The sequence below is a fragment of the Pteronotus mesoamericanus genome, unplaced genomic scaffold (genome assembly GCF_021234165.1).
Source record: "Pteronotus mesoamericanus isolate MK-2021 breed Mesoamerican mustached bat unplaced genomic scaffold, CSHL_Meso_final contig_105, whole genome shotgun sequence".
Taxonomy (NCBI): Eukaryota; Metazoa; Chordata; class Mammalia; order Chiroptera; family Mormoopidae; genus Pteronotus; species Pteronotus mesoamericanus.
In genome coordinates, this window is record NW_026555006.1 from 12,561,834 (window position 1) to 12,569,833 (window position 8,000).

Here is an 8,000-nt window from a genome sequence, read left to right on the forward strand (position 1 = left end):
CTGCTACATTCAGTCCTTCCCCTCCCCGCCGCCATTGTCTTTGTCCATGGGTCCTACATACAAGTTCCTTGACAAACCATCCCTTTTTTCCCCCTGTTATCCACCCCGGGCCCCAGTTACTGTTATTTTGTTCTTTCAATGTCTCTGGTTATATATTGCTCACTCGTTTCCTTTGTTGTTCAGGTTCCACTTATAGGTGAGATCATAGGGTATTTTTCTTTCACTGCCTGGCTTATTTCACTTAGCATAATGCTCTCCAGTTCATCAGTGCTGTAACAAAGGGTAGGAGCTCCTTCTTTCTTTCTCCTGCATAGTATTCCATTGTGTAAATGTACCACAGTTTTTTGATCCACTCATTTCCTGATGGGCACTTGGGCTGTTTCCAGTGCTTGGCTATTGTAAATTGCACTGCTGTGAACACTGGGGTGCAGAGGTTCTTTTGAATTGGTGTTTCAGGATTCTTAGGGTATAATCCCAGCAGTGGAATTGCCGAGTCAAACGCCAGTTCCATTTATAGTTTTTTGAGGAAATTCCATACTGTTTTCTACAGCAGCTGCACCAGCCTGCATTCCCACCAACACAGCCTTGTGGAGAATATAGGCAGGAAAATTTCAGATATTCCACATAGCAATATTTTCACCAGTATGTCCCCTAGAGCAAAGGACATAAAGGAGAGAATAAACACAAGGGACTTCATCAAATTAAAAAGCTTCTGCACGGCTAAAGTAAACATCACCAAAATGAGGAGGGAACCAAACATATAGGAAAATATATTTGCCAATGATACTTCAGACAAGGGTTTGCTCTCCAAAATCTATAAAGAACTCATAGAACTCCACACCAGGAAGACAAACAATCCAATTAAAAAATGGGCAAGGGACCTGAACAGACACTTCTCCAAGGAGGACATACAAAGGGCCCAGAGACATAGGAAAGGATGCCCAACATCTCTAGCCATCAGAGAGCAGCAAATTAAAACCACAATGAGATACCACTTCACACACATCAGAGTGGCCACCATAAACAAATCAACAAACAACAAAATGGAATTACTTTAATCATTTCATTTGAAAAAGTCGTCGCCAATGAATTCTCTTTATAATAAAGGCAAAAATATTGTTGCTCTGAAAGGAAAATATTATTTTATGGAGCTTTCATGTTTAATTTGAAAAGGTGACTTAGATAGATATAAAATTGTGCATCATTTAAAGTCATTGATCTCTTCCATCAGAAAGCCTATTTGTTAGGTTTAGAGTTGCATACAAAATAGAAACAGAGGGTGGGCAGATTGCTTTATTGTGCCTGATGAGACAAATTATGTTTGTCATTTCCCAGTGAAGATAGTTTATTGAATTGAAATAATAGCCTGAAATCTGAAACTTTTATTTTCTTTAGATAAGATTTGGGCAAAGTAAGTCCGGTACTGATTTTCCTAGAAGATCAAAGGAGTACAGGAACAAGAAGCCAGTGGTATGCCCAATTTCATCTAAATTATTTCACTTTGTTGTTCCTACAGACCTACAGAATTCACAGGATTGTACAAGCACATGGAATAAGAGCGCCCATACCTTCCAGTGAATCAGAACTAATTGTAAGGGTTCTCTTAGAAGAACTCTGTAAAACCTTCGTGTTTTATCTCAGCACATCTTAAGATACCAGAACAGGACGTTATCAGCATATTTGGGAGTCATTTTTAAGTAGGATATTGAAATGAGATAAAATTATACCTGGACAGAGTAGATGTGAGAGGAAGCACAGACTTCTTTTCTATTGAGTTATGTTCAAGATACTCAATACTGTACAGACAAAACAAATAAATCTTATCATACAATCATCCCCATGACTGAGAATTAATGTTTAGAATTAGAAATTGTTATTAAAAAATAATAATATGTGTGAATACATGCATACTTTCATGAAAATTGAGAGGCTGATGGATTTATCTTGTCTGTTAATTCAACTTCAGCTGAGGACCAGACAGAAAGTTGTGATAATCTTTTATTGGAAAGGTGACAAAACTGCATTATTATAATTAGAATAGAGGTATACAGTATATTTTGGTTTCAGACTTTATTGTGAACACAGATTTCATTTCAAATTCTGACAGCTGGTAAACTCAGTCAATAAAGCTTATGGATAATCTTTGTCAGCCTGGAATGAAGGAAAGTAAAAGAGGAAAAGATTCTTAGATGGGTGTTCTGCTAGAATTACGGTAGGAGGATACTCCTTTTGGACATCAATATTAAGATATTAGACTTTGCCATTAACATTTCAGAAATGAATTTTTTAAATGCTGATGTCACTTTTGATGGTGAAGGTTTCTTTTTTCTCTTCTTCCTAAGACTTGACACTTTGAATCCCCTTTTGTCAATGTATTAACCACCAGCAGGCAAACCAGAGACTCATCATTTGCTGAATGAATGAATGAAAAGATCCTTTATAGTACAAGTATATCCAAAAGAATTTCCCTGAGGTATCGATTTTTTTCTGTTTTTACATTAAACTAACCCCATTAAATCTGTATTAGTGAGAAGATAACTTTAGTGGATTAAAATTTTAGGTTCTTTTTTGTATTCTGCTAACCTTAGGATTTAACCTTGTCCAAGGGCAAACATATCTAAAAGTATTTTATGTTATCTATGTTAATTCTATCTTGTTTTTAGAAGAATTAAAGCAACAAAACAGGAAAAATGACTTAACTGTATAATATACTCAATTTTAGGTCAGAAATCTCTACTTTTTCAGAGATCTATAGTTACTTCTATTATTTAATACCAGAAAGCACTGTGGTTTTGGTCAGACCATACTAATCCCGTATTTTTTTCCTTTTATATGCTAATTTCTTTGCTGCTAGGAAAGAGGTTCATTTTCATAGCTTATCAGAGATCACCTTTGTAGCTTAGGTTGTGTATCTAAGTCTTTTTGACTATACAGCCATAAAAACATTATAAAGGATTCTCCAAAAACAGGAAGAAACAAGAAGTACAGAATATGAAAAAAACATTTAAAAATGTTAAATAACAATATGAATTTCTATTGAAACAGACATAAGGAGGAAACAGAATTTAAAATAGTTGTAAAATAGAAGCAAGATATCTAGAATATATTGATAGAGTCAATTTCATGGAAAGAATAAGGGATTATTATTTTCTATAAAAAGAGCAAATGTCTTTTAAAAAATTTTAGGAGAATATTTATCAGGTAATATTTATTATAGCCTCAGTATTGTCAATCAACCACAATTCAATAGTGTTCAACTCAATTGTACTTTTAGACCAAATATCTTGAGATACTGAATTGAAAACGTGAAACATCAGGCCAGGAAAAAAATGGAAATATCCTATTGATTCAAATACATAAATTTTATATCATTTTATAGTTTGAATCTTAAGTCAGTTTAGAAATCTTAAGCATTTTTGTGTGGTTTTCATGGGTATATAAAGACTTTTTTCTTGCCTATAAACTTTGAAAAATATTGTATTTAGAGTCAGTATTGCAGACACATTTTTGAATTAGCATTTTTCTTTCTTTTTTACAGTCCTCCTTGACAATTGGTGGCAAGCAATGGCCCAAAACATTTACAACTACAGTTATAAAATTTCACTTATTCTCTCACAATAAGAAAAATATGTTAAAAGTGGAGAACATATGCTTGTTATTAGGTAGAAAATTACTGTGCTACCCTCTAACTAATTCTCCAGAAATTTAGAAACTTAGTCTTTTCCTTTTTTAAGTTGGCAGTCCAGACTCTGATGTCAACGAAGGATGAATCATAAAAACATTATGCAGGGAATAATTTTTCATTTAAATTATTGACAATTAAGCTGATAATTTTAAGTATAATACATGCTATACTTATATTTTATACTAAGATAATATAAGAAAGAATTAGGAATTCATGAGTTATTTTATAAGCAGGAAAGGTAAACAAAGGAAAAGTTAGAAATTCAATATGGGTCTCATAACAAAAGGATGAGAGAATCACTGACAATAAGTTTTGAGTGTGTCTAGGCAAATGCACCTAGTAAACTGACGCAGATAAAAGTATATGAATTAAAAGCCTTGTAGGCTGGGATGATTTATTTATGTATTTATTTTAAAATCATTTTTTTAAAATTATGGTTGACATACATTTATTATATTAGTTTCAGGTGTACACCTCAGTGATTAGACATTACATAACTTACTAAATGATCATCCTGATAAATCTTTTACCCACCTGACACCATACATAGTTATTAGAATATTATTGACCATATTCCCTGGGCTGTACTTTACATCCCCATGACTATTCTGTAACAACCAATTTGTACTACTCAGTCACAGGCTGGGATGATTTAAAATTTGGTGTAGGCATTGGAATAAAGTAAATACTGACCAATACAAGAAAGTGGACATGGGACAATCATGTTCCACAGTGCCCGGGAGCACAGTTTTTAGTGTGTGTAATGTGAATGTCACTCCCTGCAGGTGAGTCATGTGGCATCTCTGGGGCTAATATTTACATGCATGCTATTTACCTAGCATTGTTGTGATTAACTCACTTGTGTTAAATTATAGCTTATGGATCTAAGACGGTGAATGGGGTTTGAGGTTAAGGAGACAATTGTAAGTCCTGGGACTTGGATGATCACATAATGGAACAAGTCAGGAGATTCTGTGGTCAGCATTCTAGTAAGTAATCGAAGAGTTTTAATGGGGAGATAAATATATGTGTGTGTATATATATGAATGAATATTATTGACTATATTCCCTATGCTGTACTTTACATCCCCATGACTATTCTCTAACAACCAAAATTATTTATCAGAGTTCCAAATTCTAAAATATTTTAGATAGTACAGAAGAAAATCCATCCCACATTTCTGTTCCCTCAACATACTATTTTCACTTGTCTATATTTCCTTCTATTTTGTGTTCATGTTTACATTATTTAAGCACGTTTAATAGGTTGGATTTTGATTCTGATTTTTTTTAATTTAACTTTTATTTAATGGAGAAGGCTGCCCCTCAGTCTCTTATAGTTTGATTTATGCATTGACATTGTCTTAAGCCTCTGACTTACATAGCATTTTTTCCTGTGTCTTATGACTGGTTTCTAATCCTGACTTACTGTGCTTGGCCCATTTTGTGGCTACCAGCCCATGCCTATGCCTAGAGATACTCTTACTTTTGTTTGTAATATGTTCCTGTGAACACTTAAAACAATTGAATGAAGGAACTGAACATAATGTTTTCAAACAATGTCCCAGAGAGTATAAAATATTATAGGATATTTTGAAAGTTATAAAATTATTTTTAATCATATAGGCTTGATATGATCTTGGATGATATAATTCCAGCATTTCATAAGTGTCTCTGTTTGTTCTTTGTAGTCAAACATACAGTTGATTGACTTAAAGTTCAGTGAGCCTTTCTTTGAGGCTAATGATTGTTTTTATCTTTATACTAATTTTATTAAATTTGTGAAACGTACATTTCTTATGAGTTTTAGCACTTTCATTTTTCCATTTTCATGTCATGTTTACAAAATAAGGGGAAATGAAATGTAAAATCCAGTAGTGTATAATCTGCAATACAAAGATTGTGATATTGGCTGGCAGGCAGCATCAGCTCAGAGCTCAAAGTGCTTGTCAGCTGATGTTCAAAAGCCCCAAATTCATAATATGTAAGGTGATTTAGGAAAATCAGATTACATATGAAAGTCTAATGTCCTTGATTTTAGCCATCCTAGTAGGTGTGAAGTGTTTTTTGTTTGTTTTTGTTTTAGGTAACAACATTATTGAGTTGTAATTCATCTTTTTAAAGTGTACAGTTCATCCCTGGCTGGGTAGCTCAGTTGGTTAGAGCGGTGTCCCAATATGCTTGGGTTGCAGGTTTGTTCCCCTGTCAGGGCATATACAAGAATCAACCAATGAATGCATAACTAAGTGGAACAATGAGTTGATGTGTCTTTATCTCTAAAAATCAATTAAAAGTTTATTAAAAAATAAACTGTACAGTTTAGTGGTTTTTAATATTTTCAGAGCTGTGCAATGATCACCACTATCAAATTCCAGAATATTTTCATTACTCCAAAAAAAAGACTCTGTACCTATTAATTAACCTACTTTCTGTTTGCATCGATTTGCCTAAACTAGGTATGTCATGTAAATGGCATCATATGATATGTGGCCTTTTGTGTCTGATTCTTTTCACCTAGCATAATGTTTTCAAGATTTGTAGCATATATCATCAGCAGTTTATTATTTCTGTCACTGAATAATATTCTATTAGATGGACATACCACATACTGCTTATTTGTAGGTTGATAGACATTTGGATTGTTTCCACTTTTTGGCTATTATGAATAATTCTGTAGTAAACATTATTTTCATTTCTCCTATGTATATGCCTAGGAGTGGAATTGCTGGGCATATGGTAATGCTATGTTTAGCCATGTAAGGAACTGCCAAACTGTTTTCCAAAGTGGCTGCACCATTTTACAATCATACCACCTATGTATGAGGGTTACAGTTTTACGCTTCCTGACCATCCCTTGTTATTGTCTTTTTTATTTTAGCCATCTAGTGTGTGTAAAGTGGTACCTGGTTGTGGTTTTGATTTGAATTTTCCTAGTGACTAAAGATGTTGAGCATCTTTTCATGTGGTTGTTGGCTTATTGGATACACACACACACACACACACACACACACACACACGCTTGTTGGATACACACACACACATATATCTATATCTGCTTTGGAGAAACATGTATTCAAATTCTCTCATTTTAAATTGGGTTGTCTATATTAGCGAGTTGTGAGGGTTCTTTGCATATTCAGGATACAAGTCCTATATCAGATATATGATTTACAAACAATTTTCCCATTCTGTTGTTGGTCTTTTGGTTTTCTTAATGGTGTTCTTTGAACCACAAATGGTTTTAACTTTGATAAAGTCCAGTTGACCTACCTTCTATTTTTTCTTTGGTTGCTTGTGTTTTTGATATTACATTTAAGCCCTTGCTTGATCCAAGGTCTCCAAGATTTATACCTATACTTTACTTCTAAGAGTTTTATAGTTTTAGCTCTTACTTTTAGGTTTTTCTGAAATCCACTTTGATTTGATTTTTGTATATGGTCTAAGATAGGTGTCCAAATTCCATCTTTTGCATGTAGATATCCAGTTGTCCCAGCACTATTTGTTGAAAAGACTATTCTTTTCCCATTTGATGGTCTTGTCCTTCTTGTCAAAAATCAATTGACCATAAATATAAGGCTTTGTTTCTGGACTCTGAATTCTGTTCCATTTGTATGTTTTTCTGTGCCAGTACCACACTATCTTGATTACCATAGAGTTGTAGTAAATTTTGAAATTGGCAAGTGTGAGTAATCCATCCAACTTTGTTCTTTTTCAAGATAATTTTGGCAATTCTGAATCCCTTATATTTCCATATGAATTATAGAAGCAGCTTGTCAATTTCTGCAAAATTTTTCTTCATTTTTTAATTTTACTTTAAACTTTTTTTCAGATGTTTCTTTCTAATGAATTTCCTAAGTTCTGAAATGGTCAACAGACCATAGAAAGACATTTCTTTAGGCTCCCACTTGAAAACCAATAGCTTCAACAAACTGCTGGCCTTGATTCAGGGCCAATTAGTCTTTATTTTCAAAACATAAAGTGTTATTGAATTTTTATATAGTGTAAAATTGGCCCCAGACACCAAAGATACATCTTTGGAAAGTAATAAAACATGCAAAACATAGGTCTTAAAGCAATGGTCATAGTCTATAAGAACATATCAAATTATATTATATTACATTATACCACAGCATCAGCTAGGACAAATACTTTAAGAGTAAGACTTTACATATTCACTTAACATTACTAGTTTGGAGAACATTATGATCCTTAAATCTGGGGAAAAACAAGTATTTCTCTGTCAAGCTCCAGTGTTACACAGTGGAGATGGCATTCATGAACTGACTAAACTGTAGGGTCAGACTGGCTGCTTGAA

The 8,000-nt window shown here is 33.6% G+C and overlaps 1 non-coding gene across 1 annotated transcript; it reads right to left on the reverse strand.

Moving 5' to 3' along the window:
* Nucleotides 1-7,512: 7,512 nt before the first annotated feature.
* LOC129071532 (small nucleolar RNA SNORA2/SNORA34 family) lies at nucleotides 7,513-7,638 on the reverse strand. Its single transcript, XR_008529269.1, has one exon. It is a non-coding gene; the product is annotated as a small nucleolar RNA SNORA2/SNORA34 family (small nucleolar RNA).
* Between the last annotated feature and the right edge of the window lie 362 nt (nucleotides 7,639-8,000).